At 46.5% G+C, this 27,796-nt stretch overlaps 1 long non-coding RNA gene across 1 annotated transcript; it reads left to right on the top strand.

The window, feature by feature from the left end:
- LOC144278781 (uncharacterized) lies at positions 1-27,796 on the top strand. The gene is made up of 3 exons (XR_013348631.1): positions 1-208; positions 16,640-16,766; positions 22,806-27,796. It is a non-coding gene; the product is annotated as an uncharacterized LOC144278781 (long non-coding RNA).

The raw sequence follows: 27,796 nt of genomic DNA, 5'->3' as shown, positions 1-27,796 counted from the left end.
CCTGAATGCTTGGCTGAGGCCTGGGAAGGCAGTGAGTTGGCTCTGCCAGAGGCGGGCTGGTGGTGCTCTGCAGGAGCTGCTGCTGAACAATCCCTCATTGCTGTGAGTTGGCTAACGTTGGAGAGCTGATTGTGCCAGTGGCTGCAGGCCGGTGTGTGGGTATCCAGATAACCAACAACACCAGAGGTGTGACCCTCGAGAACCCCAGGTAAGCAGGTTCCCATAGCCCCGTCCACGTGGCTTCCCAAGTCCATGGTATACGGTATATGTCTGCCACTGAATATCTGTCTGTCTGTCTATCCGTCCCCATACACCCCATCTATCTATCTATCTATCTATCTATCTATCTATCTATCTATCTATCTATCTATCCCCATACACCTCCTCTCTGTCTCCCCTACATATTGGGTGAGTGATATATGTCACTTTGGGTCACTGCAAATCCCGCTGCCCTCTGGGCTGAATTTTCTGTTTCTAGCCCTGCGGAGGCACAAGATTGTAATGGACCTTCGAGCCAGGACATTTTATGTAATGTGTCCAGGACTAGGGTTGGGAGAGTTTGGAGAGAAATCACACTTTTGTTGGGGGGGGAAGGGGATTTGAGAGAAAACAGCTGCTGGAAGCCTCTTGGGAGGTTGGAAAGTCTGAGTAAGTCCCCAGGAGATGGACTGGGGGCAGATGACATGGTGATAAGCCTGTGATGTATTGTAAAGGTGTTCAGTGTATTTATTTCACATTGATACCACCTCCATATACATGTATGTATGTGTCTGTCATGTACACTCACACGTATACACCCACACATAGCCATGCAAACATGTACACACACATACACGTGTGCTCAAACACTCATATACAGCCGTATGATGTGTGTGTCTGTCTGTGTGTGGCCCTGAATGCTTTAGTTAATAACATAATGTGCAGGACCATGTAACGCTTTCAGGGTTGCCAGATTTCTACTGCATTAATAGCCCAAAGTTATTTAAATACTAGCCCCAAAGTAGCCCAATACATTTATTGAAACAAAGGTGTTTATTTATTTATTTATTAACCCATTGGTCTGTACATCAAATAACAAAGGAAAGCTTTCGTTAGATACCCAGTACAGATTTAATTTTTTTTAAAAAAAGCTACAAGCCCCAGCTGGCGTTCATCCAGATTAGCAACAAAGCTGTGAGAAAACAATCACATTCAAAATCAAAACCCCAAGGGGAATTTTGACAGGAAGGTCACTCCAGCTGGCCCCCACCTCAAACATATTAAATTTCTGTTGACAGTCAGATCGCTACACACCCAGCCCAGATGAGACCCCCTACAAAAACCGTGACAGCCAGTGACCCCCACTAAAATCCTTCCACCCAAAGTCCCCTAAATCCTAGGGAAACCCAGAACTGCAATATAAGCTCTGTCACCCAGACTCCACCTTTTTGCCCCCCAAGTAAACAACCTGATGCCCAGAGCTTCCTACCACCCAGTAAAAACCCAGAGCCCCCCAAGAGACACCCTGCCACTTAGACCCCCCCTCGCCCAGCCCTGTCATGTGCAGCCCCAGAGGGGCAGCTCTGGCTCCTCCCCCTGCCTTAGATCCAGCCTGGCTGCTGCTATCCCCGAGGCCAGAGGGCTCCTCCTTGCCCAATCCCGGAGCCTGCAGGATGCTGCTGGGCTCCAGCAGCTCAGGCCAGGCTCTGCAGCAGGCACTCCCACCAGGCAGGCTGCAGCTGTGTGAGCAGGGAGCAGGGCAGTGGGGGAGGCAGAGGGTGGCCCCACCAGTCTGGCCCCACTTATCTATCTCCATTACCTTATGCCTTGATCATGCAGGAAAGACCCTCCAGCCCTGGGGGCTGGCCAAGGTGGGGCTGTGCTCTCTTGTCCAGCAACCTGTGTGTCCCCTCTGCAGAAGAGTGGGTGGGCTGCGATCGTCCCCAGCCCCTCGGGTCAGGATTCCCCCGCTGCTGGGACGCAGTTATTAATTATTGTTAGGGATGTTGTGTAGTGAAGGAACCTCGTGGTGTTTTCCTCTGCGACTTACTGTTTCAGCAGCCGTGCCATGATAGACCCTGAGTCCCGCATTCCCCCCAGCTCTTCGGGGAGCTGCGTGTTTGTGAAAACAAGCCACATGGCCCGCGGGAGCGTCGGGGTGCTGAGCTACGAGTCCGCTGCCTTCACCCTGGCCATCATGTTCTCCAACCCCTTCGACCGCTTCCTCTACAGCTCTGAGTTTGCCATCCAGCTCTTCGCTGGCAGGAAGCAATTCCACAGCATGGAGCGCCTTTACCACTATATGTTCAGCGACGGCCCTCCCTATAAGTGCAAGTCCCACAGGAAAGTGAAGCTCGAGGTCCAGGACGGCCAGCTGGAGGTGACCAATGAGGAGATGCAGGTGAAGGCCACCGTGTCCAGCCAGGATAAGTCCATCATTAAAGTGCAGATTGAGCAAAATGATCCCTGCCCACCCTAGTCAGCCAACCCAGGCGGCCCAAGGAAATCCCCAGTGTGACCGACCAGGAGGCTGCCGGTGGTAAACAGTGACTCTCTTTCTCCCAGCCTGAGTAGGCAGCGATGTGCTACCTCTGCTCGAGTTGGTGCACTAAGAATGGCCAGAGCGGCGTGCGTGGTGGGAGGAGCTCGACACCCAAGTGCACTCGCACCTGAGTCCCTGACCCCCATGCCACAGTGTCCACACTGCTATTTCTAGTGCACTCGTGCATGTCTGTCTACCCAGGCTGGGCGCTATCCAGGCATCCAGGGTTTTGTCATCATTTCATAAAAAAACTTTTGTTTCTTGCTTATTTTTTAACCTCAGAAATAACAGGTGTTGGCCTATGAAGACCTGAAGCTTCAGCATTTATCATGGTGATAAAACTCCCAGAAAGCTTTGCAAAAAGTAATGCTAAAAAAGATAACATAGAATTATTAGCAAATAAGAGCTAAACTTCTTGTAAGTGGAAATATGTTTAAGAGCATGACCTTTTGGTATAGCTGTATAAGGTTGTTTTTAATTGCATGTGTGCTTGCTAGGTAAAATATAATTGGCTCAGCAACTTAAAATAAAAGTTATAAATTGTAATGGAAAACAAAAGAAAGGGATAAGTAGATAAGATCATAACATAAGAATATAAGAATGGCCATACTGGATCTGCCCAATGGTCCATCTAGCCCAGTGCAAGATGCTTCAGAGGGAATGAACAGAACAGGGCAATTCAAGTGATCCGTCCCCTGTTGTCCAGTCCCAGCTTCTGGCAGTCAGAGGTTTAGGGATATCCGGAGCATGGGGTTGTGTCCTTGACCATCTTGACTAGTAGCTGTGATGTGTTCCCCCCAGGGTGCAACCTGGAACTGGGGTACCACTGAACCCGCCTGACTCACAAGCCTGGGCTCCCTTACACTGTCCTGCCGAGACAGGCCCTCAGGCCCCGTCCAGCACACATACAGGTAGGGACGCACCCTGCTGCAGCAACATACAAACGCTGAGATCAGCCCTGAATGGGAAGGCTTAAGCTAAGGAACTGCCCAGCACTCAAGTGAACACCCCCCAACATTATACCAGCTTGCGCTGCACAGGGACCTGTACAGCGTACGCTCATGAAATTCGTCCCTCCTTCAATGTGGAGAGGAATGTACACAGCTTTCTGCCCCCTGGTTATGATTTCCACACGCTGGTTTTACCCAAACAAAACAAGTGTATTAACTATAAAAGATAGATTTTAAGTTATTATAAGGGATAGCAAAGAGATCAAAGCAGATTACCTAGCAAATACACAAAAAAACAGTCTAAGCTTAATATACTAAGGAGATGGGATATGAGTAGCAAATTCTCACCCTAACTGTTGATTTAGGCAGTTTGTAGAGATTCTTGAGGGCAAGCTGCACTTGTTTGCAGCTTAAAACCACAGGTATTTCTCTCGCAGGCCAGAAATGTCTCTAGCCTGTGTCCAACAGTTCTCCCGCAGTTCAGTCCTTGTTTCTCAGGTGTTTTCAAGCATCTCCTTTGGGCAGGGAGTCAATGAAGAACCACAATGATGTCATTCCTCCATCTTAAATAGCTTTTGCATATCGTGGGAACCCTTTGTCTCCCAGTTTTGTTCACATGCCAGTCAGTGGAAAAACACTGGTATGGATGGAGTCCAGTACCAGGTGACCTTGTCGTGTCAAAGCAGCCATGAGTCAGAGGCTGTTTGTAGCATCCTCAGGAAGGCTCCCAGTGGGACATTAGCTTCTTTTAAGACCTGTTCTTGCTAATAGCCCTTTCCAGCCAGCCATTTAGATTGACTGCATTCTGTCTAGTGGGCATTCTCCAGGTGTAAACATATTTGTAATAGATGCATAGACAATATTCCTAACGTTAGATACCACAATGATACATGCATACAAATAGGATAATCATATTCAGTGAACTATAACTTTTCCAATTATATCTTACAGGACCTATCTTGCATAAAATACATTATAGTTATGCCATAATCATATCATAACAATATTACTACTAAGAATAGGGGGTGTAATGCCACACTAGCCATTTATCCTCCATGAACTTATGTATTTCTTTCTTTAACCCCATTATAATTTTGTCCTTCACAACATCACCTGCCAACGAGTTTCGCAGGTTGTGTGTATGTTGTGTGAAGAAGTATTTCCTTTTCTTTATTTTAAACCTGCTGCCTATTAATTTCATTGGGTGACCCCCTAGTTCTTGTGTTAGGAAAAAGATAACCTTTCCCTAGTTGATAAATAACACTTCCCTATTTGCTTTCTCTGCACCATTCATGATTTTATAGACCTCTGTCATACCCCAGTGGTGGTCTGTACCCTGTATTCACCACTTTCACACTGTTGTAATAATCTTTGTACAAAATTTGAAAACTCATAACTCGCTGGTCAATATTGTCCTCAAGGGTGAACATGCTGTTGGGGGAGGCTAACCCCCAGCCCCTCCCACTCTGCCCAAGGCCCCACCCTTCTGCCCCCCTCCTCCACTGGAGCCTGGAGCACACACCCCCAACCCTCCCATGCAACCCCAGCCCCAGTGCGCCAGGCAGGCGGCTTGGCTGGAGCATCCCCAGCCCCAGCCCCAGTGCTGGGCGGGCGGGCAGTGTGACTGGAGCACCTCCAGCCCTGGAGCGCTGGGCGGGCAGTCCGGTCCCAGCGCTGGGAAGACGGGTGGCATGGTGCGGCGAGGCCTCAGCCTGGGGGTGTTGTGTGCACCGTGGCACCCAGCCTGCCACAGAAGGGAACAGCAGGCAGGAGGCAGCTTGGGAGTGAAGCATGGGCGAGGCCACGCCAGCCTGTTTGGGGAGGCACAGCCTTCCCCTGCCTATGATACCTGCCGCCCATGATTGTCCTGATAAAATGTGTGTAGCAACATTGTATGTAAAGTTATAAGATTCCGTTGCATGGTGTTAGTAAGAAATATTCCAAGTCTGGGGTCAGCCAAAAAAATCTACATCTTAAAAAGAAATATCTTGGCGTTTCCATCCACACAGCCTCTTTATCTCCTGAACCTCAGCTGGAGTTGCTTCTCAAAGTAGGGAAAGGACAATAAGAAGGAAGGGCAGATGCCCCAAATCATTCTTCCCTTTCTCTCTGCCCATGACATCCGTGACACCTGGAGAACAAAGGGAGCAGCATGGGAGCAGGGGAGGGATCTTGACTGAAAGTTCAGCCAGTAGAACTGCTGGAACATGTGGTGACAGAGAGCTTGCTTTGAATTCATTCGAGTTTGTTAAGTTAGACATTAGGTGTATTTTACTCTTATTTTTCTTTTAACCAATTCTGACTTGTGTCCCATTACTTGTGTTCACTTAAAGTCTATCCTTTCGTAGTTAATAAACTTGTTTTGTTGTTTTTTTTCTAAACCAGTGTGTTTGCATTGAAGGGTTTGGGGAAACTCCATTTGGGATAACAGGATTTGTGCATATCATTTTCTTTTAATAAATGCCGGACTTCCTATGAGCTTGTATTGTCCAGGAGGGTGCAGGGCAGTAGAAGACGCACATATCTGGGGAAAGTCTGGGACTGGGAGTTTCCTGGTGTCCCTCTGCAGTGTAATTCATGAGCGGCTGGCTGCAGCACTCACACAATAGCAGTGTAAAAGGCACCGCAGGTTAGAGAGGTGAGGGGACACAGCAGTTCATCAGTCCAGAGCGTAGCCTGGGTATGTCACAATCCCCCCTTAGTTGTCTCTTTTCTTTTTAATCTTTCCTTGCACTGAAGCTGTTCCTTATCCCTAATCATTTTTGTTGCCCTTTTCTGAACCTTTTCCATTTCCAACATATGTTTTCCGAGATGGGATGACCACATCCGCACACAGTATTCAAGATATGGGCTTAGCATGGATTTATATAGAGGCAACATGATATTTTCTGTCTTATTATCTGTCCCTTTCCTAATGATTCCCCACATTCTGTTCGCTTTTTTGACGGCTGCTGCACACTGAGCAGATGTTTTCCGAGAACCATCCAGGAGGACTCCAAGATCTCTTTTTTGAGTGGTAACAGCTAATTTACACCCCATCTGTTTTTTTTTTTTGTATATGTGGGATTATGCTTTCCAATGTGCATTACTTTTCACTTATCAACACTGAATTATGTTTGCCATTTTGTTGCCTAGTCACCCAGTTTTGTGAGATTCCTTTGTAACTCTTTTCAAAGAGTAATCTTTTCTCTCTTGAGTAATTTAGTATCATCTGCAATCTTTGCCATCTCACTTTTACCCCTTTCTCTAGGTCAGGGGTTCTCAAACTTCATTTCACCGTACCCCCTTCTGACAACAAAAATTACTACATGACCCCAGGAGGGTGACCAAAGCCTGAACTCATCTGAGCCCTGCCACTCCTGGTGGGAGGCCAAAGCCCAAGCCCCGCCGCCCAGGTTGGAGGCAGGCCCAAAGCCAAGACTGAGCCCATTGCCCCACATGGAGGGGCCGAAGCCAAAGGGCTTTAGCCCCAGGCCGGGGGGTTTATAACCTGAGCCCCGCCATGCAGGGCTGAAGTTCTCGGGCTTCAGGCCTGGGCAGTGAGGCTCGGGCTTCAGCTTCGGCCCCAGGCCCCAGCAAGTCTAAAACCAGCTCTGGTGACCCCAATAAAACAGGGACATGACCCACTTTGGGGTCCTGACCAGAGTTGCCAACTTTCATATGATAAATAGGCACTGACTTTCATAATAAACCAAAAATCAAGCTAATCCCATTTCAAAACAAGGTCAAAACAAGCCAATCCCTAAGAACCCCACCACTCTTGTGACTAGATCCCCGCGGCGTGCAGTCAGGAGCTGTGGTCGGCCCACTGTGCACCCCTGACTCTCTCCCACCCAGCCCCTGCTTGCCTCTTGCCCCTGCTTGCCCCTCCTTTCCCCTGCTTGCCGGGAGTTGATCAAAAAAAAGAAGCAACAAGCTACAAGCCAAACAAGCAACAAGCTACAAGCCAAAAACTAGCCAACAAGCAACTCACAAACCAATTAAGCCAAAAACAAGCCCAATTTCAGAGGTTTTTTCTGTAGGTTTGGCATGTCTGGTCCTGACCCACAGTTTGAGAACCACTGGTCTAGATAATTTATGGTTGAATGGCAGTGGTCCAAGTACAGATCCTTGTGGGACCCTGATATTTACCTCTCTTCTATGTGAAAACTGACCATTGATTCCTACCCTTTGTTTCCTGTCTGTTAACCAGTTACCAGCCCATGAGAGGACATTTCCATTACTTTGTTTAAGAGCTTTTGTTGAAGGATCTTGTCAAAGGCTTTCTAACAGTCCAAGTATATTACATCCATTGGATCACCCTTGTCTACCTGTTTGTTGACCCCCTCAAAGAATTCTAATAGATTGGTGAGGTACCATTGCCCTTTAAAAAGTTTTGTTGATTCTTCCTCAACATATTGTGTTTATTTCTGCGTGTGACAATTTTGTTCTTTACTATAGTTTCCAACCACATTGCCTGGTACTCAAGTTAGGCTTACTGGCCTGTTATTGCCAGGATCACCTCTGGAACCATTTTAAAAGATAGGTGTTACATTAGCTACCGTCTAGTCATCTGGACAGAGCCTGATTTAAGGGGTAGGTTACATAACACAGTTAGTAATTCTGGAATTTCATATTTGAGTTCCTTCAGCATTCTGGGACAGTTCCTGAGATCTGTCACCTAAAAAGAATGGCTGAAGGGTTGGAATCTCCCTCACATTCTCTGCAGTGAAGACCAATGAGAAAAAAAATCATTTAGCTTCACCGCAATGAACTTTTTCTTCCTTGAGTGCTCATTTAGCACCTCAACCATCCAGTGGCTCCGCTAATTGTTTGGCAGGCTTCCCGCTTCTGATGTAATTAACAAAAAATTTGCTCTTAGTTTTTGTGTCTTTAGCTGGTTGCCCTACACATTCTTTTTTTGGACTGCCTTATTATACTTTTACACTTGACTTGCCAGAGTTGACGCTCCTTTCTATTTTTCTCAGTAGGATTTGACTTCAGCTTTCTAAAGGATGCCTTTTTGCCTCTAACCATTTCTTGTACATTGTTGTTTATTCCTGGTGGCATTTTTTTGGTCCTCTTGTTGTATTGTTTTTATTTGGAGTATACACTTTGTTGAGCCTCTATTATGGCATTTTAAAATAGTCTACATGCAGTTTGCAGGCATTTATCACTTGTGACTGTTCCTTTTAATTTCCATTTAACTAGTTTCCTCATTTTTGTGTCGTTCCCCTTTCTGAAGTTAAATGCTACTGCTATGGATCCTTTCATATTTCCCACCCCACACGGATGTTAAATTTAAATATATTATGGTTGCTATTACTGAGTGATATAGTGACCTGTTGGGCCAGATCCTGTGCTCTACTTAGCACTAAATCAAGAATTGTCTCTCTCCTTGTGGCATCCAGGATTAGTTGCTCTTAGAAGCAGTCATTAACGGTGCCAAGAAATGTTGCCAAGAACGGTGCAACAATGCCAAGAACGGTGCCAAGAAATGTGCCCTGCATCCTGTCCTGAGATGACATGTACACACTCAATATGGGGATAGTTGAAATCCCCCATTATTACTGAGTTTTCTGTTTTTGTAGACTCTCTAATATCCCTGAGCTTTTCACAGTCACTGTCACCATCCTGGTCAGGTGGTTGGTAGTAGATTCAAGTTGCTATTCTCTTATTACTCAAGCATGGAATTTCTCTCCATAGAGATTTTATGGTAGTTTGATTCATTAAAATTTTTTACTATCTTTGACTCCATGATTTCTCTTACATAATCTGCCATTCCCCCACCAGGGTCACCTACTCTGTCATGCCTGCATATTTTGTACACTGATATTACCGTGTCCCATTCATTATCATCATTTCACCAAGTTTTTGTGATGCCTATTGTACCAGTATCCTCATTTCATACCAGGCACTCAAGTCACCCATCTTCGTATTTAAACTTCTAACATTTGTACACAAGCACTTATAAAATTTGTCAATATTTAGTTGTCTGCCTTCTTGTGATGTAATTGAATGGGACTCTTTTTCATTTGATTGTTTCTCTTCAGTTCCTACATGAGCTTTATCAACTTCCATACTCTCCTCCTTACTAGGATATAGACAGTCCACTTTAATAAATCCCCCCCAAGGGATGTCTCTGTCTGAACCATGTACTTCTCTGTACTTGTCAGCTTTCCCCCAGCTCTTAGTGTAAAAGCTCCTCTATGACCTTTTTTATTTTACATACCGACAGTCTTGTTCCATTTCGGTTTAGGTGGAGCCTATCCTTCGTGTATAGGCTCCTCCTTTTCCAAAGGTTCCCTAGTTCCTAATAAACTTGAATCCCTCCTCCCTATGCTATTGTCTCATCCACATATTGAGACCCTGCAGATCTGCCTGTCTAACTGACACTGTGCATGGAACTGGAAGGATTTCAGAGAATGCTACGATGGAGGTCCAGGATTTTACTCTCTAACCTAGCAGCCTAAATTTGGCCTCCAGGACCTCTCTATTACCTTTCCCTATGCTACTGTACCTACATGTGAAATCACAAAAGCAAAGATTTATTGGAGCTACTTACAGACATAGGTGGTTCTTGCAATGCACCCAGCACATCTGTCAGCGGACTCCTTTCAGGGAACTATCTATACATAAGAAACAGATATGAGATTCAAAACTGTACTGATAGCGAAATGCTAAGAAATGGCAAATGCCAGAACGCCTGATTATAAAGAAATAAAAATAAGATTGGCCAGTGAGAATGGGATGATTGACTCCCTTGTAGTAAGTATATAATAGACCATAGGAGCATTTTATTTGCATGGGACACAAAGTCTGAGAAAAAAGAAAAGGAGTACTTATGGCACCTTAGAGACTAACAAATTTATTTGAGCATAAGCTTTCGTGAGCTACAGCTCACTTCATATGAGTGAAGCTTATGCTCAAATAAATTTGTTAGTCACTAAGGTGCCACAAGTACTCCTTTTCTTTTTGCGAATACAGACTAACACGGCTTCTACTCTGAAACCTGTCAAAGTCTGAGAAATGCTTCTGGGGTTCATATAATCATAGAATATCAGGGTTGGAAGGGACCTCAGGAGGTCATCTAGTCCAACCCCCTGCTCAGAGCAGGACCGATCCCCGACTAAATCATCCCAGCCAGGGCTTTGTCAAGCCTGACCTTAAAAACCTCAAAGGAAGGAGATTCCACCATCTCCCTAGGTAACGCATTCCAGTGTTTCACCACCCTCCTAGTGAAAAAGTTTTTCCTAATATCTAACCTAAATCTCCCCCACTGCAGCTTGAGACCATTACTCCTTGTTCTGTCATCTGCTACCACTGAGAACAGTCTAGATCCATCCTCTTTGCAACCCCCTTTCAGGTAGTTGAAAGCAGCTATCAAATCCCCCCTCATTCTTCTCTTCTGAAGACTAATGAAGATATTGAACAAAACTGGCCCCAGGACCGACCCCTGGGGCACTCCACTTGATACCGGCTACCAACTAGACATGGAGCCATTGATCACTATCCGTTGAGCCCGACAATCTAACCAGCTTTCTATCCACCTTATAGTCCATTCATCCAGCCCATATTTCTTTAACTTGCTTGGGTTATGGGTTATGCTTGTTCTTTGTATAACTCAGAGGAAGAGGACAAAAGTAAACAGGAAAAGAAAAGAAAAGCGTTCAAGCAGCTGGCTGATGGTTCTAGAAACAGAAAAAGCTTCCTCTCTTGCAAAGTTTATAAAAAGCAAGAGATAAGATCAGTAAAAATTTCAGCTACAGCATACTCAGAAAATCCAGTAGAATGTTAGAAGGTCAAAGAGAGGTCGAGACAGTTATGAAACAAATAGCTGTGGTAAAGCAGGAAGCTTCCACAAATTATGCAAAACGTGGACAGGTAACCTCTTATGAAAACAACTGAAATATCGTGCTGCTGTATCTAGTGTATTAAAATGCTTTGCTTTTTCTCTTTCTATTTTTATGAATTCCTTCTTTTCTGACATTTTCTTAATAGGTACTTGCTTGTTTTCTTTTCTTTAATTCTGCATATGCAAAGCCGACATAAGCAAAAACTTTTTTCCTAAAATGTATCATTGGACTAAGTAATAGGATTTCAATCTAACACCTCATTGTGTCTAAATTCAGTAATTTATTTTTACTTAGAGACCACTGTAATTTTGGATTTTTGTGTATTAAGACTAATTTAGCAATTACCAGCTACTAAAACTATTCTGCTGTTTTCTAAAAGGAACTGGTGTATTTTTCAAAATGTGGAATTGTACTGTGTGGTGTTAAACCTCTGTGCAAATGTATTATGTAATGGTTAACCTTGTTCTGTTGTTAAATTTACATGCAACTTAAAACTAACAATTATGCTAAATCTACTCTCTGCGTGTTACGCACTCAGTTCATGTCTCTCTGGGTGAAAATCACCGCCAGATATGAAAAAGGGATTTTTTATGTAACTTTATACCATGTTAAATAATTTGTCACTTCAAAGACTAAAATAACTGTTAATTTGGCTATTGTGACAGACCCAGACCAGTGGGGTACGGGAGTCTGGTCAAAGGCAAATATACTGGCCACTGGATGAATAGTTTTCTGTTCCCTGACTGACCAGAGCAGGAGCTGCCCTCAAGCAACCAGGAACCTGCTAGAACCAATTAAGGCAGGCAAGCTAATTAAGACACCTGGAGCCAATTAAGAATTTACTAGAATCAATTATGGCAGGCAGCTAATCAGGACACCTGGTTTAAAAAGGACCTCCCATCAGTTAGTGGGGGGCGTGCAAGGAGTGAGATACAAATGCTGCTGGAGGACTGAGGAGTACAAGTGTGATTAGGCTTCAGGAGGAAGATCCTGCGGTGAGGATAAAGAAGGTGCTGGGGGCAGGCATGGGGAAGTAGCCCAGGGAGTTATCGCTGTAGCTGTCACGCAGCTGATACAGGAGACATGGTAGACAGCTGCTATCCACAGGGCCCTGGGCTGGAACCTGGTGTAGAGGGTGTGCCTGGGTTCCCCCCACCCTCCCCAACCCCTGAGGAGGAGGAGGGGTTGACCTGGTTCTGTGAGCAACACCAGAAGGGAAGGTCTAATTTGGAAAGGGATCTGGCCTGTCCCTAACCCACTAGGTGGGATAACATAAACTGCAGAGATTGTTCTCCGTATGCCCAATGCTGGCCAGTGATGAGGTTAGCTGAGTGAATGGCAGGTTTGAGCTCTAGCAGAAGTAGCCAAACTGAGGGCTGAAGTGAGCAAATCCACCAAAAAGCGCAGGACCCACCAAGGCAAAGGAGGAATTTTGTCACACTATCTATATTTCATGTGTAAATGTGTTTTATTCATAACAATCTCTATCTAAATGTTCCTTTTTCTGTACCCCTTCCTTTGGTCTTAAAAAAAAAAAGTCAATTCTTTTACAAAACTGAATGTGCAAAAGAGGGAGGACAGTGACGGAAACTATCCTTTAAGTTTCAGAGTAACAGCCGTGTTAGTCTGTATTCGCAAAAAGGAGGACTTGTGGCACCTTAGAGACTAACCAGTTTATTTGGGCATGAGCTTTCGTGAGCTACAGCTCACTTCATCGGATGCATACTGTGGAAAATACAGAAGATGTTTGTTTTTAATACACACAAATCATGAAAAAATGGGTGTTTATCACTACAAAAGGTTTTCTCTCCCCCCCACCCCAGTCTCCTGCTGGTAATAGCTTATGTAAAGTGATCACTCTCCTTACAGTGTGTATGATAAGCAAGGTGGGGGGGGGGGGAAGAAAACCTGGATTTGTGCTAGAAATGGCCCACCTTGCTTTTCTTCCCCCCCCCCCCCCCCACCTTGCTTATCATACACACTGTAAGGAGAGTGATCACTTTACATAAGCTATTACCAGCAGGAGACTGGGGTGGGAGGAGAGAAAACCTTTTGTAGTGGTAAACACCCATTTTTTCATGATTTGTGTGTATTAAAAACAAACATCTTCTGTATTTTCCACAGTATGCATCCGATGAAGTGAGCTGTAGCTCACGAAAGCTCATGCCCAAATAAACTGGTTAGTCTCTAAGGTGCCACAAGTCCTCCTTTTCTTTTTATCCTTTAAGTGTAAATCGTCTGCTGTACTAGCAAGTCACAGTGGTAAAAAACACAATATATAAAAAGCAGGTGCAGGAAGAAAAAAAACCCTGCTGCAAGACTCACTTTTAAAATCTTACAAATCAAATTAATCTCAACAAGGAAGAAACTGACACACACACAAAAAAAACAAAAACCCAAAAGGAATTACCAAAATGCTAAAGTTAAAAAAACTTTATTGTAAACAAGTTCAGTGAAGCTAATTATTTTAACCTTGAAAAATCCAAATGTCAATCTTGTACTATAATTTCTAAGCAACAAAATGTTGACTTTGTTTCTAAGCCTAAACTCTTTCCTTCTTTCTATATGTACAGCAGTGCTCATGAGGTGAGGAAAATGAAAATAAAGTTTTATTTCATTTTAATTTCTTTTTTGGGAGGGAGGGTTCTTCCTTTCTCTCACTCTGCCTCCCAATAAAAAAAGCAAGAGCCACAACCTCTGAGGCACAGAGAGAATCTAGAAACCCCCAAGTAACTCACAAGAAGGAGGCTGTTGATCAGCTACAGTTCCAGGTAAGTAGGTTCCCATTGCCCCTCAGCAATGCTTTCCAAGTGAGTCCACAGCTGCTGTCTTTGTGCAGGCTTGGAAGGGTGAGATTTTAATCAGGGAATGTCAACAAATGTTGATTTCAGTGTGTGCACACGCAAACCGACGAAACAATATTTCCCTCAATAATAATCAGCATTTACTGCTGGCAGATGAAGAAAAATGCTGCTTGAGAAATAGTTGGAATTTGCTTAGAGGCAATTTACTTTGGCACTTTCTGAGAGAACACTGGTTTGAAATAAACTCCCCAGCCAGCTGTAGATGCTACAACATTCTGTGTGGACGACACTGATCAATCTAAAATCCTCTGCCGAGTACCCTCATGAGACAGGGGTTGTGCATTGTGCACTATCCTCCACGTTTTTAGGGTCTGCCCCAATTAGTTGCAGTTTCCACAGCTTGTGACCTTGAACCAACAGTCGTTTGCATTGTGAGACTGTTTGATACACGGGAGGCACTGTCTCTGAGTGTTCGCCATGTTGTGCTTTCTTCTTAAGCCCCTTCTTTATTTGTTGTACATGATGCTGTTGCTGCTTCCTGGCATCTTTAGTCGCTGCCTCTATTGATACATCAATTTCCAGTGCACATTTTAGGGTCAAATCCGCCTCAGTCAATAATCATTCTTGGGTTGCTTCATTTTCTTTAGGATTGTCCTGGAGTCTGACAGGAGTTAAAGATTAATCATTAATTAAAGATTATGTCATGTGATGAAAGCTCCAGAAATATGTCCAGTCAAAATTGGCAACCCTACGGTCTCTTAATGCATCACTTAAACCTTCTCCACAATTGCAATGCTCTGTTAATTTCCTTGGCCCAGCTATAAATTCAGGAATGATTTCATTTTCTTTTTGACGCCATGTATAAAAGCGGAAATTCTCTGCAACTCCCAGTGGTTTTGGGGAGATGTGACTTGAGAGAATTTCCAGAATTTCAATGAATGTTTTGTCCGCTGGTTCAATGGGGGGCTATCAGTCTATGCAGCAGGTTTGAGCTTTTAATCCCTGTTTTGCTCAGTATAACAACCACCATGTTCTCATCACTGATCCTGTCATAAATATCAAGGGAAGGGTAACCACCTTTCTGTATACAGTGCTATAAAATCCCTCCTGGCCAGAGGCAAAATCCTTTTACCTGTAAAGAGTTAAGAAGCTCAGGTAACCTGGCTGGCACCTGACCCAAAATGACCAATGAGGGGACAAGATACTTTCAAATCTGGAGCGGGGGGGGGGAGGTTTTTTTCTGTCTGTGTGATACCTTTGCTGGGAACAGATCAAGGATGCAAGCCCTCCAACTTCTGTAAGGTTAGTAAGTAATCTAGCTAGAAAATGCATTAGGTTTTCTTTGTTTTGGCTTGTGAAATTCGCTGTGCTGGAGGAAATGTGTATTCCTGTTTTTGTGTCTTTTTTGTAACTTAAGGTTTAGCCTGGAGGGATTCTGTTTTGAATCTGACTGCCTGTAAGATTATCTTCCATTCTGATTTTACAGAGTTGTTCTCTTATCTTTTTTTGTTCTTCTAATAAAGTTCTGTTTTTTAAGAATCGGTTTGGGGGGTCTTAAAAATCCAAGGCTGGTCTGTGCTCATCTTGTTTATTCTCAAGCCTCCCCAGGAAAGGGGGTGTAAGGGCTTGGGGGGATATTTTGGGGAAATAGGAACTCCAAGTGGTCCTTTCCCTGATTGCTGCCACCACGAAGTGATTTAACAAACATACTGTTCAAGGACAAGGTGAAATTTGTGCCTTGGGAAAGTTTTTAACCTAAGCTGGTAAAAATAAGTTAAGGGGTCTTTCATGTGGGTCCCCACATCTGTACCCTAGAGTTCAGAGTGGGGAGAGAACCCTGACAGATCCCATGAGCCATTCTACACACTTCTAGCCTCTCTAGTTGGGTGGGCCTGGCCTCTGCTGAGCTCGGAGATGAGCTCATTTTCCCCAAACAGCCTTGTTTTCCCCTAGCTGAGCAGGTCTCTCAGAGTCCAGGGGCTGCAGGCTGCAGTTTCACTCCCAGAGGCGTATGTACTTGCCCTGTGTTCCTGGGTTGGGATCCCATCCTCATCATCAATTCTCGTGTCTTTTGCTCTTTAGTGCAAGGGAATGACACAGGTATGGTAGGTCCCAAGTAACTGGGTTTACTAATTATATGCAACAGGCCACTCCTGTCACATACATGCTGCTGTTCCAGTTGGGTTCTGGATACACAGTGAATGCCAGGGCAGTGCTCACCCTATTCTTGTACAGTTCAGCTAGCCTATTAAACCCCTTTGCTAATATGCTTCACCGGAACACGTTTCACACCTTGTGAAAGCTGAGGAGCTCTGACTGTGTGCTAGATTCCTGGCCAAATGGGGCTCTCTACAGCAGGAATGGACGGGAGCAGGATACCGAATGGAGATGTCATTGCACAGGGCTGTCCTGTACCTCTAATTAGCACCGGTATGTGGGCATTCATGACTCTGGTCCGCTCAGACGTGCTTTGGGAGAGGCTCAGCCAGTGCTCACTGATGATCTGCTCAATAATTTTTTTTCCCTCAGAGCCACTGCAATCTTCCAAGATGGGAAGGGGCAAAGACATCGAAGAGATTCTTAGAGGTGTGACGCATTCCAGATGTGTGGGAGTTGAGATAACCAACAAAACTGCAGTGAACCTCCGCTCCCCCAGGTTTGGAGTTTGTCCATTACACCTGTTTCTAATGGGCTCTTTCAGATGCTTTCAATATAAATGAAGAGAGAATTGAGTTCCCCTTCTGTACCTGCTGCACTGGGTACCCACTCTCATGACTGCAGTCCCCCCTTTGCTTTCATTTCAACCTCATTTTCATGGGGTGTGTTCTACCCAATGCTGAATACTGAGCTTCAAGCTGGGAATCTCTCTGGGCCCATGCACTGGTGGGACAGCTCTGTTAGCAGGACCCTCCGTGCCTTTCCCTCGCCCAGAGCAGAGTAAATGAGAGCAAATGCTGGGATGCCCTGAATGCTAAAGAGAAAAGCGCTCTCCAGTCCAAGTGTCTCTAGATTCTTCCAAGCAGTCAGGCAACGAGGAGGCTGGGGGACAGGTGTGGTGACCCGGCCTGGCGAGGCTTTGCTAACTGTGAGGGGAGGCAGAGCTAAATCTAGATCAAGGGGATCATTTTATCTTTTTAGAACCTTATAAGGGAAAACCCCAAAATTGTACCAGGAGTATAAATAATACAGAACATGTCCAAAGACTTACTATTTATAATAGGTTACCAACTCACTAACCTTTGTGACAGGTTTCAGAGTAACAGCCGTGTTAGTCTGTATTCGCAAAAAGAAAAGGAGGACTTGTGGCACCTTAGAGACTAACCAATTTATTTGAGCATGAGCTTTTGTGAGCTACAGCTCACTTCACTTTGTGAGCTTGTACACACTGTGCAGTTAGTACCAAATGCATTGTTATTAACAAGAACAAAAGAGATTACTGAATAATATACCGTGTCACTTCAGAGAAGAATCAGCTTGTCCTCTCCTTGCTGTAAAAATCCAGCTCCACGCTTGCTATCCTGTTCTTTGCTTCTCTTTAGCTCAAAGTGCTCCTGACTTTCGATGTTCCTGGGCTGTACCTCTTCTCACCAAGTTTATCCACAAGCTAGTTGATCCCTCACCTAGTGGACCCTCACTTGTCCATTAGGCCCCTTTGACCTGTATTCTGTCAATAGATGTTCAGACAGTCATTCTCTCTGTTCATGTACTTTAGGGCAGTGGCACTCAGACTTTCCAGACTGCTGTACCCATTTCAGGAGTCTGCTGTGTCTTGTGTACCCCCAAGTTTCACCTCACTTAAAAATAGTGACCATATTTCCCTATGCTGAATATGGGACACCTGGTAAAATTGCTCATATTCAAGTGAGTTCAATGGCAATCAATCAATCAGAATTATGCAGTACGAATGTTCAAAATAACATTAAGTTGAGTGAGCGTCTGTAAAAAAGAAATACTGCATTATTATAACATTAATAATTGGTCAAAATTAAAACTATATACTTACAATTACTAGAGTGGTTACTACTCTGTGGTTACTACTCTGATTTTTATTTTGGGGGGTAGGGGCTTGCAGGGCTCAAGCCAGCTCCACATGTCAGAATCTGGGGAGGCAGTGCCATCTCCCCTCCCCGATTCACCTCAGCAGGCCACCCAGCCCGTCTTGGTTGCAAGGGGGAGGCGCAACCAAAAACTGTAACTCAAAGGTGGAGGGGTCTGCTTGAAAAGTTTGAAAATAGCTCAAGGTGAAGGGAGGGGGTAGCTAGGGGCTGTGCACGGGCAGGGGGTAGGGAGTGTGTAGCTGGGGCTGTGCGTGGGAAGGGGGTAAGTCAGGGTGCAGGGGGAGGGGTACCTAGGGGCTGTGTGCCAGGAGAGCTTCCCTGACATCCCTGAACTATAAGGTCAATAGAAAGCTGGCTAGATCGTCGGGCTCAACGGGTAGTGATTAATGGCTCCATGTCGAGTTGGCAGCCAGTATCAAGCAGAGTGCCCCAAGGCCGGTTTTGTTCAATATCTTCATTAATGATCTGGAGGATGGTGTGGACTGCACCCTCAGCAAGTTTGCAGATGATACAAAACTGGGAGGAGTGGTAGATATGCTGGAGGGTACGGATAGGATACAGAGGGAGCTAGACAAAGTGGAGGATTGGGCCAAAAGAAATCTGATGAGGTTCAACAAAGACAAATCCAGAGTCCTGCACTTAGGACAGAAGAATCCCATGCACCGCTACAGACTAGGGACTGAGTGGCTAGGCAGCAGTCCTGCAGAAAAGGACCTAGGGGTTACAGTGGATGAGAAGCTGGATATGAGTCAACAGTGTGCCCTTGTTGCCAAGAAGGTTAACGGCATTTTGGGCTGTATAAGTAGGGGCATTGCCAGCAGATTGAGGGACATGATCGTTCCCCTCTATTCAACATTGGTGAGGCCTTATCTGGAGTACTATGTCCAGTTTTGGGCCCCACACTACAAGAAGGATGTGGAAAAATTGGAAAGCGTCCAGTGGAGGGCAACAAAAATGATTAGGGGGCTGGAACACATGACTTATGAGGAGAGGCTGAGGGAACTGGGATTGTTTAGTCTGCAGAAGAGAAGAACGGGGCGGAGGGGGGATTTGATAGCTGCTTTCAACTACCTGAAAGGGGGTTCCAAAGAGGATGGATCTAGACTGTTCTCAGGGGTAGCAGATGACAGAACAAGGCGTAATGGTCTCAAGTTGCAGTGGGGGAGGTTTAGGTTGGATATTAGGAAAAACTTTTTCACCAGGAGGGTGGTAAAGCACTGGAATGCGTAACCTAGGAAGATGGTGGAATCGCCTTCCTTTGAGGTTTTTAAGGTCAGGCTTGACAAAGCCCTGGCTGGGATGATTTAGTTGGGGATTGGTCCTACTTTGAGCAGGGGATTGGACTAGATACGTCCTGAGGTCCCTTCAAACCTTGATATTCTATGTTCCCTCAGGGCTCTGCCAGCCATGGAGCCGGGTCCCCCACCCCTTCAGCTCTTACCAGCTGCGTAAACAAAGTGGGCTGGGAGCTGTGGAGCAGCTTCAACCACCTGCACCAGCAGCAGAGTAGAGAACACCACGGCTGCCTGCTTCATGGCACTAGCCAGAGGAGCAGCTGCCCTGCACACAGCCTGGATCCAGCTTCCTGCCTCCGACTTCGGGTGGGAGAGGGAAGGAGCCGTGGCAGGTGTGGAACTGTCCCCTGGACTGCTCTGCACTTGCACTGCAGTTTGGGGGGAAAACACTCCCGGGACCCACCCAACTCTGCCCATGGGCTCAGGAGGCATCTCCCACAGGGGGAACACCCGGGCTCTCAGCTTCAGTCCTACCACTCGTGGCTTGTGGGGGCACCAGGGATCGGGCTTTCAGTCCCGTGACACCTGACTTCAGCTCCGGGATCCACGCTTCAGTGATGGGGAGGGGATGCCAGGGCTTCAGCCGGGGGGCGACGGGGGCAGTACTGGGGATGGGGATTCAGCCCAGGTGGAGAGAAGGGGCAGCAGGTCTTCAGCCCCGTTGCTCCTGCCTTCAGCCCTGCGGCGGGTGCCAGGGATGGAGGCTTCAGCCTGGGGAAGGGGGTGCCAGGGTTTCAGCGGGTGTGTGTGTGTTGTGGGGGGCACTAGGGAAAGGGTTTCAGCTGGGGTGGGGAGGGCAGGGCTTCAGCAGGGGGTGGCACCAGGGAAGGGGCTTCAGGTGGTGGACACCGGGGCTTCAGCCCCGTGGCAGGCGCTGGAGATCAGGGCTTCTGTCCCGCAGCAGGTGCCGGGATTAGGGCTTCGTCCTGGGGGAGTGTCAGGGCTTCACCTGGGGGGGCAAGGGCAGAGCTTCAGCAGAGGGTGGCACCCGGGAAGGGGCTTCAGCCGGGGGGCACCAAGGCTTCAGCCCTGCGGCAGGCGCCGGGGATCAGGGCTTCAGCTCTGCGGCTTCCGGCTTCCGTCCTGTGGGGGTCACCAGTGTTCAGGGCTTCAGCCCCACGAGGGGGAAGGGGCTCCAGGGGTTGGGGCTTCTACCTCACGGCTTGAAAGGGCTGGCGGACCCCCGTTGAGAAACCCTTCTTTAGGTTTCACACAGGGAGGGGTGATACACACCCCTACCCACGCACATACACACACATCCTTCCCCCTCTATCACACAGGGATGCCTCTCCCCCTGCCTGGCGTTGTGTCTTCCCGCCTCCGCACCCGGCCGAAGACACCACGTGCTCACTGCATGCCCACACTCACCCGCCAGCCAACCGCAAACAGGAGGCGGCTGGGGCTGTGCGGACTGCTGACTAACCAGTAGGGGGAGCAGAAAAGACGGGACAATTTGCCTGTTTTTTTTTAAAAAAGGCGGGACATTTGCAAAAGGGCTTAAATAAGGGACTGTCTTGTTAAAAACGGGATGGATGGTCACCCTACTTAAAAACGACTTGCTTGCAAAATCAGACATGAAAATACAAAAGTGTCCCAGCACACTATTACTGAAACATTGCTGATTTTCTCCTTTTTACCATATAATTATAAAATAAATCAATTTGGAATATAAATATTGTACTTACATTTCAGTGTATAGTGTATAGAGCAGTATAAACAAATCATTGTCAGTATGAAATTTTAGTTTGTACTGACTTCTCTAGTGCTTTTTATGTAGCCTGTTGTAAAACTAGGTAACTAGCTAGATGTACCCCCTGGAAGACCTCTGCATACCCCCAGGGATACACGTACCCTTGGTTGAGAACCACTGCTTTATGGCCTTTGTGGGGTGGGCCTCTCATTTACTGTTTTCAGGATCTGGTTTAATCTCACACAACTTTTTCATCAATTCCCTTTTCCATGAATTAATTTCCTTTCAGTGTTTTTCCCCTTGATACTCACTCTCTGGTACGTCTATAGATTTTATTTCCCTCTACTTCCCTCCTCTAATAGAACCTGCTCACGTACCTAAGACCTTTTCCCCCTTCTTCTCCTGACCTAAGACCGTTTCCCCTTGCTTTTCCTGACCTAAGACCTTTCCTATTTACCTTCTTTCCTCCTCCTCACTTCCCTGTCCCCGCCTTCTATTCTCCTGTTCTTCTTTTATTTTGTCACCTTCCCACCTATTCCAGTTCTGGTTCATCCGCTAGCTCACTATCTCAATTATTCTCCTTCTCCAACAGCTTTTTCCAACTGCCCTTTCGGGTGGATCCTGAACCCTGTGCTCCCAGCCCCACAGCAGCCCTTTCCCCCAAGCCAGCAGTTCATCATGTCCTCCCTCCACCAACCCCCACATCAGTTTTGACTTCTGGGAGTTTCAGTGAGTCTTAACCCTCCTGTCCCCTTTCCCAGGCTCAATGCTGCCGGGAGGGAGAGGAGAGGGGTTGGGCAGACTGGCCCATTGCTTATAGCAGGGGAAGGGGAGCAGAGTTGCCCTGATCTGCTGAGCTCTTTCCATTCCCTCCTCCCCTGCCATGAGCAATGTGTCCATCCGCCCATCCCCCCACCCAAAAACGCCTCTCAGCTCCTGAGGGGTGGACGGACATTGACAGCAATCCTGATTGGCTGCCCTTCTCCAGGAGGCAGAGCAGTGTGGTAGGGAGCCAATCAGAGGCAATGTCCCCTGAGCCAGACACTCCGGGGAACCTATATATAAGAACCTATTTAGAACAGAATGGAATAGAATAGCATGAGCGTTTCACATCATCATCAGATGGGTGCCCACAGGGGCCAAACCCACCTTGTTGCTAGGGAATTGCCAGACGTGGAAACACTGAAAGAATGACTGTTGGGGGCTTTTTCTTTGGCTTTTTGGTCATGTTTCCCAGCTTTTGTCTCCATCCTAGGGGCTAGTGCTGTGTCTATGTGCCTTGCCCAATAATAAAAATACAAAGAAATCACAGAGCAGCTGAGTCCTTGATAACTCTGTTTTGCAACTCTGTTAGCCAGCTTTACAGGCCCAGCTACTCACAAACTACTGCTCTGACTAGTTTTGGGTGACTTCTAAAACACCAAACACAGTGAGTGCCACATTTGTAAACAAATGAAAGCTGAGATTCCTGCCGCTGAGCTTTAAGAGAAACACCCAGATTCACAAACCTGATGATAAAATTGTGAGAGCTGGCAACACTGTCAATGCTGCAGTCAGGTGACTAAACGCCGTTTCTGCTTTGTTAACTCATGGTTGATTCTAATAACCCCCTGCTGAGGACTGTCACAAACAGAATTCTTGTCTCCCTACAGCTTTTTCTGTTACAGCGGTCACACCTTCATCCCCCCTGCACCAGCCATCAGCCCTGGCTGCAAGGAGACCTGTGTGTTTGTGAAGAGGAACTTCAGTGCCTGGGGAGTTGCAGGGGTTCTCGCGTATGAGTGGGACAGGTTCTCATTTATCGTCATGTTCTTGAACCCCTTTGACAACAACCTGAACCGCCTCCAGTATGCACTGGAAATCCGTGAGGGCAGAATGAGCTGCAGGGAATTGGAGAGTCTGTACCACAGCATGCGTGGCCACAGGCCTCTGTCCAGCACCTATCAAAAGGAACAACTTGGGAGAAACACAGCTGCCCTTGTTGTTACCTTACATAGCTTTCAGATTTCTGCCACTATGTCCAATCACAGCAAAGCTGCCCTTAGATTATTAATTGAAGAGAGAGGTTCTCCTCCCTGCTACACTTCACTGCCACCTTGCTCCCAGCAGCCATCTTCTCTGTTCCCCCGCTTCTCTCAGAAGCTGACCAAGTAACATGCCTGAAAATGGTGTTCCTGTCTCAGAAATCCCAAACGAGAGGGAGACACCACCCTGCCTTGGAATGCTCTTCATGCAGAATCCAGGACCTGCAGAGGGCAAATTTTCAGTGGATCCCCCCCCCCCTCGCTCCCCCCAGTCTTTTCTCTTCAGATTATTATTTTATTTTGTCCAGGGGAAAAAAATCAACCTGTATAGCTGTTCCTGAACAAAGCAAATAATGGGCTCGGGACCACAGAAAGAAGCTCACCAGAGAACCCATGGGAAATAATCACTGCTCGGTCGCATGTGCCAAGAACCTGAGTAATAACAAAGCTCAGCAGCAGAACCATTCCAAACCCAGCTGACAAGTAGTAAAGATGACTGGTGGGAAGACAAGAGGGCCTGATTTTGCATTTGGGCCTGATCTGACCACTCTTAGCCACATTAAATGAAATTCCCCTTTGCACAGAGTCAATATTAGTCCCATGAACCCCACCGAAGCTTCCAAAATTTGATTTAGTTGGGGTTGGTCCTGCTTTGAGCAGGGGTTGGACTAGATGACCTCCTGAGGTCTCTTCCAACCCTGAGATTCTATGATTCTATGAAATATAACCTATGTGGTATTTTGGCCTCTGAGGAGTGGGCTTCACCTGTTGAGTGACTAGATCCTCAGCACCACAATTCCAGGGGCCCAGCACCCACAGATGGAGCTAGATTTCCAAATGCGCTCAGCATCCAACATGCTCCCAGCTGTTCTCACAAACTGGCCCTGACTGTGGGTTCTGGGCTTCTCTGGTCATTCTGGCCACGCTCTGCAAGTGAGTCCCAATGGGGGCCCTTGCATAGCAAGGTGCTGCTGAGGTTGAGTCAAGGGGCCAGAGCCGAGCCCCGTTGTCGGCAGTCTGGTCATAGACACATGCAGGAAAATTCCTATTCCCCACAGCTGCTCCAAGTGTCCTATTCCCGGGAGCTGGAGCCATGCGTTTGCATATGTCAATATAGGAGGGGTCAGGAAGGCCTGTGGGAGGGTTTTGTAGCACCATTTGACAGCCCTGGATCTGGGACTACGCAGCCCTGTTCTGGAGCTGATGGGGAACATAAGAACGGCTATACTGGGTAAGACGAAAAGTCCATCTAGAGCAGTATCCTCTCTCCTGACAGTGGCCAATGCCAGGTGCTCCAGAGGGAATGAACAGAACAGGGAATCGTCATGTGATCCATTACTTCAGCGTTGTGTGAAAAAAGACTTCCTTTGTTTGTTTTAAACCTGCAAGGCACCATCCACGCAGCCTGAGACTTACATCAGCTAAACCCCCACAACGCACCATCCCCACAGCCTGAGACTTACACCAGCTAAACCCCCTCAACGCACCATCCCCACAGCCTGAGACCTGCACCAGCTAAACCCCCTCAATGCACCATCCCCACAGCCTGAGACCTACATCAGCTAACGCCCCACAAGGCACCATACGGACAGCCTAAGATAGGCACCAGCTAAACCCCTGCAATGCATCATCCAGATAGCCTGAGACCTACACCAGCTAGAGGGACAGAACCACATTGGAAATAGCAGCAGTGATGGGGTTAAAGAAGGGCAAAGATTGCTATTTCTGCTTTCTGTAGTAATGTTGGTTGGCCCCTGCTCTTTCTCCCCACATCACCTCTCATGTCTACAGGAAGACGCTAAGTCCCTGGGTGCATGGACTGTACCCTTGTGTCTGTCCCAGACAAAGGCACGTACATTCTGGGTGCTGTGAAATCTAATAAAACTTCATAATACTAAAAACTGTCCTGAGGAGAGTCACATCTAAACAAAGACCAGAATTAATTGTTTTGTTCTCATAAATACAGAGGGTCCAGGTCACCACTGATATCAATTGGCCATAGCTCCATTGTAGTCAAAGGGCCAGATCCCCAGCTGCAGTAAACTGGTCCTGCTCCATTGGAGTCAATGGGCCAATTTACGTCAGTTGGAGGTCTGGCCCAGAGATCAGCCCAAGCCTATTGCCGCGGACTCCATGGACTGTCTGAGTTTCTCACCTGCAGCTGAACTCTCACTTTAGCCCAGCTCTACTCAAACAGACGAAGAGCAATGCACACTGGGAAGGCTACTGACTTTTCTACCATCTCCTCTTTATGGCAGAGGCTTAAGGTAATAAGCTCACAGAAATCTTATACCCCCAGCAGCAAGATGTTCCACCGGGAAGCTGACACATCTCCAAATGCCGCTTGTGGCAGAGTGGGCTGTATCTGTATCCAATGACAAACTCCCTTTTGTATTTGGTGGTGAACACAACTTGCCCAAGGCAACCTATTGTGTTGTGTTAACCTTTGTCCCCTGACCTGAGCTCAGGTGGCCATTTATATCTTAGAAAGTGTTAAGATGTTTGCTCAATGAGCGTAAATGAAATTAAAGCAATAAACGCTAGCAGGAGTCAGCGAAGAAACATAACAATTGTTTTAAAATAAGGTTTTACAGCGGGCCTGATGGCTAGTATGTAGCTAGCAGTAGTAATAGCTAGCACAAGGCCATATTATGCCAAGTTTAGTAAGTAACCTTGGTTTAGCAGATTTAACAATACATAACTTGTGATAGACTGTCTAGACCAGGGGTGATCAATTATTTTTTGTCAAGGTCCACATTTCTTGGTCAAGGTATAGTCAAGGTCCAGTCTCCAGGGAAAATACAAAAATAATAATAATGATAATAAGAAAATAAAAAGATTTTGGGGTCCATTCAAAAGTGTCTGGTGGTCCAGATTTGCCCCGCAGTAATCCTGTTGACTACCCCTGGTCTAGACCACAGAGGCTTTATTTAGTCAGCCTTCATCAACCACATTGTACAGAAAACTAGCTGTCTGTGCAACTGCATACAAGAATAACTGTAACCCCATACAGGCAGTAGGAATGATGCATGTGGCTTAGAGGCCAAGACTTAATTGAATATGGTCTCAGAAATAGGTGGGTGTAAGGAATAGGGGCATAAAAAGGAAACAAACCTCAGCTTCTGGGGCAACCTCAGAATGGTAGGACGATGACAACTTTAATGCCTATTTCACCTTAAGGCGAACCCACAACCCTGTGGATTGGTTAGTACACATCTGCTGTTAGTCTTCTCGTGTTTGTCTAGTGTAAGCAGAGTCTGTGCCCTTTGCCAGTTGGCATAAAGGGGTTTTTGGGGTTACACTGCCATGGTGTTACGAGGTTTACAGGGTCAGTGTGTTTAGTTTTGTTTGGGGAAAGGACCTGGTATGTAACCTCACAGCCAGGTTGAACTGAGCCCTGGGCTGACATCTCACAGTGTGCCTGGTGTGGGAGAGGCAGCAGGAGGTGGCTGGATCCCTATAGACATGCTCCAGAGAGCCACTGTTGAGAGGAAGTGTAACACGGAGCCAAAGGAAGGGCAGGAGGTGGAGCTGAGTGTATCTGAACCGAGAGCTCCCACACTGCCTGGGGAGGGGACAGAGTTGTGATAGTGACAGACCAAAGCATGGCTAAGATGAGACTCCGCAATGATGTGGGATATGTGGTGACCCCGAGCAGGAACGGCAGAAGGTCCCTAAAAGCAGCGCCCAAACCCCTGTGCCGCCCCTTCTCCCTAAGCTCCCTTCCCCACACCACCCCTTCACCTGATGCCCCACCCTCGTGCCACTCCTTCTCTCAGAGGCCCTGCCTTTATGCTGCCCCTTCCCCGTGATTCCCCACCCTCGCACTACCCCTTACCATGAGGCCCGTCTGTGACATTGCACTCCATATGATTTTATGAAAATATGCTAATGAGTGTGAATATAATGTAACTGGAATATGCTTCATGCGAAAGCTCTCTTGTGACATATCATTACAAAGTTTATAATCTACTGCATATGTTCATCCTATTTGTATGAATGTATCATTCTTGTATCTGAAACTAGGAATATAAAATAGAACTCTGAGGTCCTATTATAGTTATGCAAAGTGTGGGCCATTAATTGTGGTTTAGAATCTTGATGACTCCTATCAACTAGGACAATTGACTGTAGATGGCTCTGTTTACTTTTAAGTCTTCCTGAGTCAGGCCGGGAAGAATGAAGGCTTGGGGTCTCACAGAACATGTGACCATGTCACCTGGTACTGGAATCCATCTTAAACCTGATGCTTTTCCATTTAGAAGGAGGGGTAGGGACCCAAAGAGACAAAAGATTCCTGCCTTGTGCCAAAGGCATATAAGGCAGTGGAACAGAACAAAGGGGGCTGCAGTCATGAGAAATCCCCTAGCTACCACCTGAGCTGGAACAAGGACTGTACCAGGGGAAAGGATTGGGTCCAGATTAGAGAGGAGTCGAGTCTGTGAAAGCTTATTGGAACATCACTGAGGGTGAGATTTATCTGTAATCAGTTTCTTACTGTATTAGGCTTAGACTTACATGTTTTTGTTTTATTTTGCTTCCTAATTTACTTTGTTCTGTTTGTTATTACTTGGAACCACTTAAATCCTACTTTTTATATTTAATAAAATCACTTTTAC

The sequence above is a fragment of the Eretmochelys imbricata genome, chromosome 23 (assembly GCF_965152235.1).
Source record: "Eretmochelys imbricata isolate rEreImb1 chromosome 23, rEreImb1.hap1, whole genome shotgun sequence".
Lineage (NCBI taxonomy): Eukaryota > Metazoa > Chordata > Testudines > Cheloniidae > Eretmochelys > Eretmochelys imbricata.
This window is presented reverse-complemented; position numbering and strand designations above follow the sequence as displayed.